This window comes from Schistocerca gregaria, chromosome 3, assembly GCF_023897955.1.
Source record: "Schistocerca gregaria isolate iqSchGreg1 chromosome 3, iqSchGreg1.2, whole genome shotgun sequence".
Taxonomy (NCBI): domain Eukaryota; kingdom Metazoa; phylum Arthropoda; class Insecta; order Orthoptera; family Acrididae; genus Schistocerca; species Schistocerca gregaria.
In genome coordinates, this window is record NC_064922.1 from 170,139,846 (window position 1) to 170,148,969 (window position 9,124).

At 41.5% G+C, this 9,124-nt stretch overlaps 1 non-coding gene across 1 annotated transcript; it reads right to left on the minus strand.

Moving 5' to 3' along the window:
• Positions 1-7,534: 7,534 nt before the first annotated feature.
• On the minus strand, positions 7,535-7,618 carry Trnap-ugg (transfer RNA proline (anticodon UGG)). Its single transcript has one exon. It is a non-coding gene; the product is annotated as a tRNA-Pro (tRNA).
• Positions 7,619-9,124: the final 1,506 nt, after the last annotated feature.

Sequence of the window (9,124 nt, forward strand, 5' to 3'; positions counted from 1 at the left end):
AGACAGGCGAAAAATTAGACTAATGGTGGATTATTAGTATTATCTCTATTTTCATTCGCTCTTTCTCTCGTTTATCGATGTATAGTTTTTAATATTAGATTTCATTACAAGATAAAGAGAATCAGCCAAATAGAATCTTTGGTGGAGTCCTTCGTCTTGGTAATCAGCGGCTGGCTTGCTGTAAGAGATCTTTACATTTATTATTACTGTTAAACACTGCAGTCAGTCGGGAAAAACAATCGTTTCGACAATTTGTTCCTTTTACTAAAGATTGCGAATTCCAGATGTTTACGATGCCTTTTTGGACGATTTAACACAGACTCAGTGATTGCAGGCTCTCTTCGACACAGCTGAAACTTCTCCACTAATTACAGGGCCAACGTGATCAATAAATGATTCAGAAAAAAACTCATTCGTTCATTCACTCCAGAACAAAAAAGTCACTAACCTTATTTATGGAGGAAATCGTGTATTAAATCCATCTCCATTACATGTCCAGATCTCCGGTGATTCCACGCCTTAATTATTTTCCTTTTACAATCTCTTCCTCTTCAAAACAAACCGCCAACGGCACAAATGTTAAATGGCTCGCTTTAGCGAGAAGAAAAGCAGAATATGTATCTCTCAGGAACACGTCAATCCCTCAACAGATACTCCAGAAGCTGTCCTCGTTACCACCCTAACAACCATGGAGAATGCAAATATGCATCTCTGTTATTTCAAAGAATAAACGCACTAGAAAATACTTTGGCGTCGACGAGCTGTCGCCGAATATATTGCGAGAAAATCAGATCAGACAACTTTTCCAAAGTGAATGAATGTGGATGGTTTTATTGAAAATGATTAATTGGTGCGTGGTGGAGGGTATTTGCAGTGGGACATTACACCCTCTTACAACAAATAATCCTGAGTTAATAACCAGCATCAAAACCGATTCAGGGATTAGTGAACACAGGGTTGTAGTAGCGAGATTGAATACTGTAATCCCCAAATCCTCGAAAAATTGGCGAAAAATATACCTATTCAGATAAGCAGATAAAAATTCACTTGACGCCTTCCTGAGAGACAATCTCCACTCATTCCAAATTAATAATATAAGTGTAGACCAGATGTGGCTTAAATTCAAAGAAATTGTATCGGCAGCAATTGAGAGATTTATACCAAATAAATTAACAAACGACGGAGCTGATCCTCCTTGGTGCACAAAACAGGTTAGAACTATGTTGCAGAAACAACGAAACAAACATGCCAGATTTAAACAGACGCAAAATCCCCAAGATTGGCGATCTTTTACAGAGGCTCGAAATTTAGCGCGGACTTCAATACGAGATGCCTATAACAGTTCCCACAACGAAACTTTGTCTCGAATCCTGGCAGAAAATCCAAAGAGATGCTGGTCGTATGTGAAGTATGTTAGCGGCAAGAAACAATCAATGCCTTCTCTGCACGCTAGCAATGGAGATACTATCGAAGACAGTGCTGCCAAAGTAGAGTTACTAAATACAGCCTTCCGAAATGCCTTCCCAATAGAAGACGAAGTAAATGTTTCAGAATTCGAATCGAGAACAGGTGCCAACATGAATAACGTAGAAGTACGAGTAAATATCCTCAGAGTAGTGAAGTAACATAAATCACTTAATAAAAGCAAGTCTTCTCGTCCAGACTGTACACCAATTAGGTTCCTTTCGCAGTATGTTGATGCATTAGCTCCATACTTAACAATCATATACAACCGTTCACTCGACGAAAGATCCATACCCAAAGACTGGAAAATTGCACAGGTCACACCAATATTCAAGAAAGGTAGTAGGAGTATCCACTGAATTACAAGCCCATATCGTTAACGTCGATATGCTGCAGGATTTTAGAAAACACATTGTGTTCGAACATTATGAGTTACCTCGTAGAAAACGGTCTATTGACACACAGTCAAAATGGGTTTCTTTAGAAAACATCGTTCCTGTGAAACACAACTATCTCTTTATTCACATGAAATGTTGAATGCTATTGACAAGGGATTTCAAATCGATTCCGTATTTCTAGATTTCCGGAAGGCTTTTGACACTGTACCACACAAGCGGCTTGTAGTGAAATTGATTGCTTATGGAATATCGTCTCAGTTATGTGAGTGGATTTGTGATTTCCTGTTAGAGAGGTCGGAGTTCGTAGTAACTGATGAAAAGTCATCGAGTAAAACAGAAGTGATTTTTGGCGTTCCCCAAGGTAGTATTATAGGTTCAAATGGTTCAAATGGTTCTGAGCACTATGGGACTTAACATCTTAGGTCATCAGTCCCCTAGAACTTAGAACTACTTAAACCTAACTAACCTAAGGACATCACACACATCCATGCCCACAGCAGGATTCGAACCTGCAACCGTAGCGGTCGCGCGGTTCCGGACTGAGCGCCTAGACCACCGCGGCCGGCGTAGTGTTATAGGCCCTTTGTTGTTCCTTATCTATATAAATTATTTTGGAGACAATCTGAGCAGCCGTCTTAGGTGTTTTGCAGATGGCGCTGTCGTTTATCGACTAGCAAAGTCATCAGAAGATCAAAACAAACTCCAAAACGGAGATAGGACTGACGGAGTACATCGGAAAAGTTCAAAGAAAGGCAGCACGTTTTGTATTATCGCGAAATGTGGGAGAGAGTGTCACAGAAATGATACAGGATTTTGGCTGGAAATCATTAAAAGAAAGGCATTTTTCGTTGCGACGGAATCTTCTCACGAAATTACAATCACCAACTTTCTCCTCCGAATGCGAAAACATTTTGTCGACACCGACCTACATAGGGAGGAACGATCACCACGATAAAATAAGAGAAATCAGAGCTCGTACGGAAAGACATAAGTGTTCATTCTTTCCGCGCGCTATTCGAGGTTGGAATAATAGAGAATTGTGAAGGTGGTTCGATGAACCCTCTGCCAGGAACTTTGTAAGGTGTCAGGTAAATCCAACACCTTCCATGAAAACCCTGACATAATAAGCAAATCTACTAGTATGTCACATAGCTCCGAATAAATCGTGAAATTAAATTAACCAAAGTAATACAAGTAACGAGTGAGCAAATGGAATGCCACAGACTAACACAAGAATGCCTAAATGCATGTCGTACCTTCCCACCGTGAGGCAGACGCAGTTCCGAGGGGAGAAACGAGGACAGAAGCCGAGAGCAGAACCGTGTTAAGCTAGAAGGTCCTACGATAAGGGAAGGTCTGGACACCTACGGCGCCAGCTAACCAGTAGGGCCACACAACCCGCACGTTTTCGCGTCTCAGGTACGTCAAGGACCACCCCCCAGCCCATGTTAAAAGATAGAGCCCTCCACAAGAACAGTATAGATCTTACGATAACGCTAAAAGGACCACACCAGCTGCGGGTTTTAGCGTGAGACTTTTTAGCATCTCTGTTACGTTGCAAACTTTAAAAACATTGCCCCACCACGAAAAGTATAACGTTTCTCATTGGATAGACAGAATTTTTGTAGGCGGAGCTTAAGGTTAACATTGAGACCCTGATTGGTCAGATGAAAACACAGCCAGATAGTTTTTTTAAACCAACTTCGGTAAATTGTAGTAAGGAGAAGTTAGGAGAGAGTTAGTTTCGAGACGGCGAGCTGGATGGCTGGTGCGCCGGCCGCTGTCTCTCTGACGCTGCCTAAACACCGACAAGGTAATGAACGCACGCGATGCCGCATTTTTGAGCGCATAAGGCTTCACTCAGAACTGCAGAAGACTCATCTGTTACACCCCTTTTTTGCGTAATACTAGTGTCGATCGTTAATTAAAACTCATGGTGTTCACATTTGCCAATTGAAGACCAGATCTGAAACGCGATGATTTTTCTTTTATATAGTTATTGAGAAGCCACATCAGTCACTGTAATTTACGACAAGTTAGATAAGTAATTAAAGATAATCGAGGGTCACTGTAGACCATTTTGATAGTTTTCTCTTTTGTGAAACTTAAATTAAACCTAGATTATAGATGTGATATGGCATAGGTCATCCTTCGATCGATTGTAGAACTTGGAAACCCATTCAGGGAATATTCGTTCACATTTTTGTTGAACGCAGTTGGTTTTTACCATCCTGTATTAAAACATTTCCTTTTATCAATAGTGCAATTTATAAACAATGTTTTGTGAGTAGAATAAAATTTCCAATGGTAAACTTAACTGCTTTTTCGACGTTATTTTACCAGCTAACTAAAAATAGGAAAGCCTTGAACCCTTTCCACTAAATTTAGTTAGTATTAAGATTCTTTTACAGGGAGTGCAGTGGAGCCGACGCTGAGATCATTTAGTATTTGGTTATATCATCGCTAGTCTCACTGAACTCTTCTGAATTCTACATGTCATGTGTGGTCTGGCGTCTCCTTACCAGCAACAGGTTCCAGGTTCAAACTAGTTAATTCCCTAAAAAACACGCTCAGAGCGTCGTTTCGCGAAAGTGGTAGGGAGACACGATATAGAACAAACAGACACCACCATGAATGTTTAGAACTTAAATGTAATTTGCAGAGTATCCATGTAGATTTAGATGTAGATGTTGAATGGCTACTTGTTCTCCGTTTCTCCAGCAGTGGCCTATTTTTTTTTACGGTATACATTGAGTAACAAGCAATTAATTTAGCTGCCCTTCGCCCACCTTCGTTTTATCGCTATGTTGACGACGCGTCTGGCCAGTTCGTGTTAAAAGCTCTTGAGGACTACCTTGAACGTATGAGCAGCGTGCACACGAACATCCTTTACACTGCCTAGACTAAGAAGGGAGACTGCCATTTTTAGATGTTTTGGTACAACGAAAGTCGGACGAATGTCTCGGCCACTCATTCTACCGCAAGCCGTCGCACACCGATTTATAACTTAGCGACCGGAGTTTTCATCATCCAATCCAGAAGAGAGCAGTTTTAAATACATTGGTACACAGAGCAAAAACTGTCTCTCACAGGGGACTATTTGTATCCCGAAAGTAATTTTCTGAAGTATGTGTTCCGAAAGAACGGCTATGGTTCATGTTATTGATGTCAGCGTAATCCAAGAAAAGGAAACAGGAAAATGTTGAACATTCAAGTAATGAACGAATAGTTGTATTCCTTCCTTTTTGTGTCGCTACATCCAGCAAAATAACCCAAGTGCTGAGAATACCAGGTACAAGACCTATTTTCCGATCTCCTAAAAAGCTAAACGAGATGCTACGCCCTGTTAAGGACAGTCTAGGCCTCAGGATCCCTGTGATTTGTAACATCCCTTATGAGTGCGGAAGCAATTAAATTGGAAAATCTATCGGTACCGTTTCCGACCGCTGTGCAGAACATCAACGGAACGTTAAAAATCGATAACTGGAAAAATCCGCAGTTTCTGAGCACAGCTCCACAAACACAGATGCTTCTGAATATGAGGTCCGTTTTTTAGCAACTGCACTGCCTCATACGGTTGGCCTCTGTTGTATTTGTTCTTTGATTGAAACACAATTTGCTCCAGATAATTTAGAATATGAAACACAGTTTTGCTCATCGTAGCTGCCCACACTGCAGACACCCGCTGGAGGCTCCTGAAACTACTGTAGTAGCCCTACATTGTCTAACCATCGATTACTGGCTTCACTTTGTTACGGCATGCCAGAAGAAACTTGCGAACTCTCTTCTCGTCCAATTGGAGCCATTGTCAATGTCTGGAGGCAGAGATACACAGTATTAGGCTGATGTCTTCTAAGGATGAGTGATTTTTTTGTTCACTGTGGTTGTATTTGCCGTCCATAATCACATTCAGGTTACTAAAATGGTCTATGATAACGATTAAGCAAAATCCGTACACTGTTCGAAATTACAAAAAAAAAAAGATTCTGATATAGTATTTCTCTCCTCCTTCATTCTCAGAAACTGAGAAATATATTCTCGCACTTTCTACACTCGTTTGAACAACTTTTCCCGAAACGAGTCACCGAAAATGAGCCTTATGATCGACTGCAGTTTCTTCCAAAAACAAGAAAAAAATGTCGATAGTGTAACCCGCTTGCTTTAATAACATCCATAAGTTACATTACAATACCCAGAACATAGTCCATGTATAACATACACGCTTGGACACTGCTTCCTGGTACATAATACAGCGGATATAAGTGACTTACTGATCGTGGCATATTTATAAGAAGTTTGCTGAATTCTGTTCAGAATACCATCATGCATACCAATTAAGTTCGAAGACCCGCCAATGGTAACGCTCCTCAACTTTAACCGTGGAAAGGCAGGGTTATTCATGCAACCTTTAACTTAAACAAGCACGCCTTCTGTTGCGTCACCTTTCATTGGCTCTACTGCAAGCATTTCCTGGGTTGTGCCTTAGTCGTTGACTGACGTCATGGATAAAAATAAAGTTGTATATTGTTAACTATGTTTGTACTTTCGTCACATTTCCTCAGCAACTGATACTACAAGTTGGGGTCTATGTCCTCTGTTCGGCGTGTGATGTTCTTCGCAATAAGCTGATACTTTGAAAAGTTATTTTGTTGTCTCGTCAGTCGACTGGAGCAACATCAAATCAACGTTTCTTGAAGAACTCAGTGTCGGCAAACGTTCTGCTCTCTTTCGCAATTTGACCCGCCACAATAAAACCAGTTTTTTCTAGCTTTTGCTGCTAGATAATCGATTCTGCTCTGCACGCCACAAGTGGAAAGGAGTTCGCCTGATATGTCGTCCATCGAAATTTAGAATATTAGTGTCGATATAGTGTTCTTCGCGATCATCCAGCAGATATTGTTGATTTTTTTGTAGAATTACGGACAAACTGCCGACAAGGAAACTGCAAAGATCATATCCATGTCGTATTTGTATCAACGTCATGTTCTTGTTATACATTATTGACATTCAATTTTAATCGGCCAAAGTAGAGTGTTTTGTTCTGATGAATCTAGCATGACGATCAAGGCCAATACTACAGTAAATAAAATATCATGAAAAAACGCCTGTCACTTAAAAAAATTCAGTTCTTTCAGTCACGTAGTAAAATGGTTCAAATGGCTCTGTGCACTGCGCGACTTAACTTCAGAGGGCATCATCGCCTAGAACTTAGAACTACTTAAACCTAACTAACCTAAGGACATCACACACATCCACGCCCGAGGCAGGATTCGAACATGCGACCGTAGCGGACGCTCTGTCCAAGACTGTAGCTCCTAGAACCGCACGGCCACCCCGGCCGGCGTTACGTAGCAAGCAAACTATGTTCTCAATAAGAATAACTAGAATTGGAAATCCCACGTCATAGAAATTCTATGTCGCTTAATTTCCGCAATACTTGTTTCACTTGTAACTCTTAATTCTGTGGATGCAAGCATCAGAAAGTTGAGTTAATTTCCATTCATCTATTTTTTCAATGTTATGTGGAATAATATTGTGGGCTAATTCTACACATAATCTTAAAATGATTCAAATGGCTCTGAGCACTATGGGACTTAACTGCTGAGGCCATCAGTCCCTTATATCTTAGAACTACTTACACCTAACTAATTTAAGAACATCACATACATCCATGCCCGAGGCAGGATTCGAACCTGCGACCGTAGCGGTCGCGCGGTTCCAAACCGTAGCGCCTAGAACCGCTCGGCCACTCCGGCCGGCACACAGAGCTTTACATACTGTCGTTCTTCCGCGCATCATTTGCGAAAATACGGTCGCAGGTTCGAATCCTGCCTCGGGCATTGATGTGTGTGATGTTCTTAGGTCAGTTAGGTTTAAGTAGTTCTAAGTTCTATGGGACTGATGACCTCAGATGTTAAGTCCCATAGTGCTCAGAGCCATTTGAACCATTCGCGAACGTAACACGGAAAAAGGTAAAGGGTGAGAGATAGCAGAGGTACACTCCGCCATACACCGGAAGTGGCTTGCAGAGTGTAGTTGTAGCTATACCTGTGGACGTAGACAGCAGTGACGGAAAAAAAAAATCTGATGGCCATGTAGGCAATTATTGAAAAAACAGGCATACTAACAACAATCTCGAAGCACAATTAATCTATCAGTTCTCTTGCACTTTTAAAATAGCTGGTTAATAATTAAAATTTTAAAAAACAAATTTAAATAATTTATAATCAACTGCTCCTACTCTGTAGATGAATTTCATGATAGGTAATATCTATTTGTGGTTTGGATTCATTTACTGAATTTTTGTTGTCGTTTTAGATTGGAGTAAAAATCCAGTTTTGTAGATAGCCAGCAACGAACCAACGTTTCACAGAGAAAATGTCATTTGAATACTAAGTTCCGTATTATAGTGAGTTGTCGCAGAAATTATCCACAGAGTGCAACATCCTAGTCAAGTCTGAAATTACAATGAAATGAACACCCTTAGCTGCTTACAGGCGTTGACATACGTCAGCGGGGACAGATGAAAATGTGTGCATTGAAGTGGGCGCTAGTACATCGGCAAGCGCACCCGAGATATTGCGAAATTGACCGCGCCACTTTCGGAAAATCGTACTGACGAATAACGCCCGTGACTTTTCATATACGTTCACTAGACCAAGTCCACCCTCTCCAGGTGGTAGCGTAAGCGTTGTGTATTGGCTCTTAAACAGGTGTCCCACACTCACGTAGTTTCCGAAAGTTGCTTGTATCCGTGATGCCATTGTGCGCGTTAAAGGCAGGACATGCGCTACGTGAGTGAGTCTCGGTGCTAGGTATACATTAACATAGGTCACCCTCTGAATCATATCCAACGCTCTTCATTTCTGTAACAGCACCAGTGTCCGCAGCAGTTTCAATAGGCGTCGGTAGTTATCCGGTGGTGTCCGCTGCACATCCGTGTGGAACGTAACACCTAGACATTTTATGGTCTTAACTAACATGAGCGGGCCTTCTTCCCCCGGTTGTAATCCTCGACCGACATTCAAGCAGCGTGATTTCTGTAGATTAAGCACGCTTCCTGCCGCCATCCCCTATCGCTGTATCCATGTTAACGCCGTACGTACTTCGTCGCCTGTCCTTGCCACCATCATCACATCGTCAGCATAAGCGCGGCAATGAAAGGTCAGTTGTGGCAACATCACTCCCTCCAACCGTCTTCGGAGACCATATAGACAGGGTTCCAAAGCCATTGCATACAAAAATATGGAAAGGGGGCACCC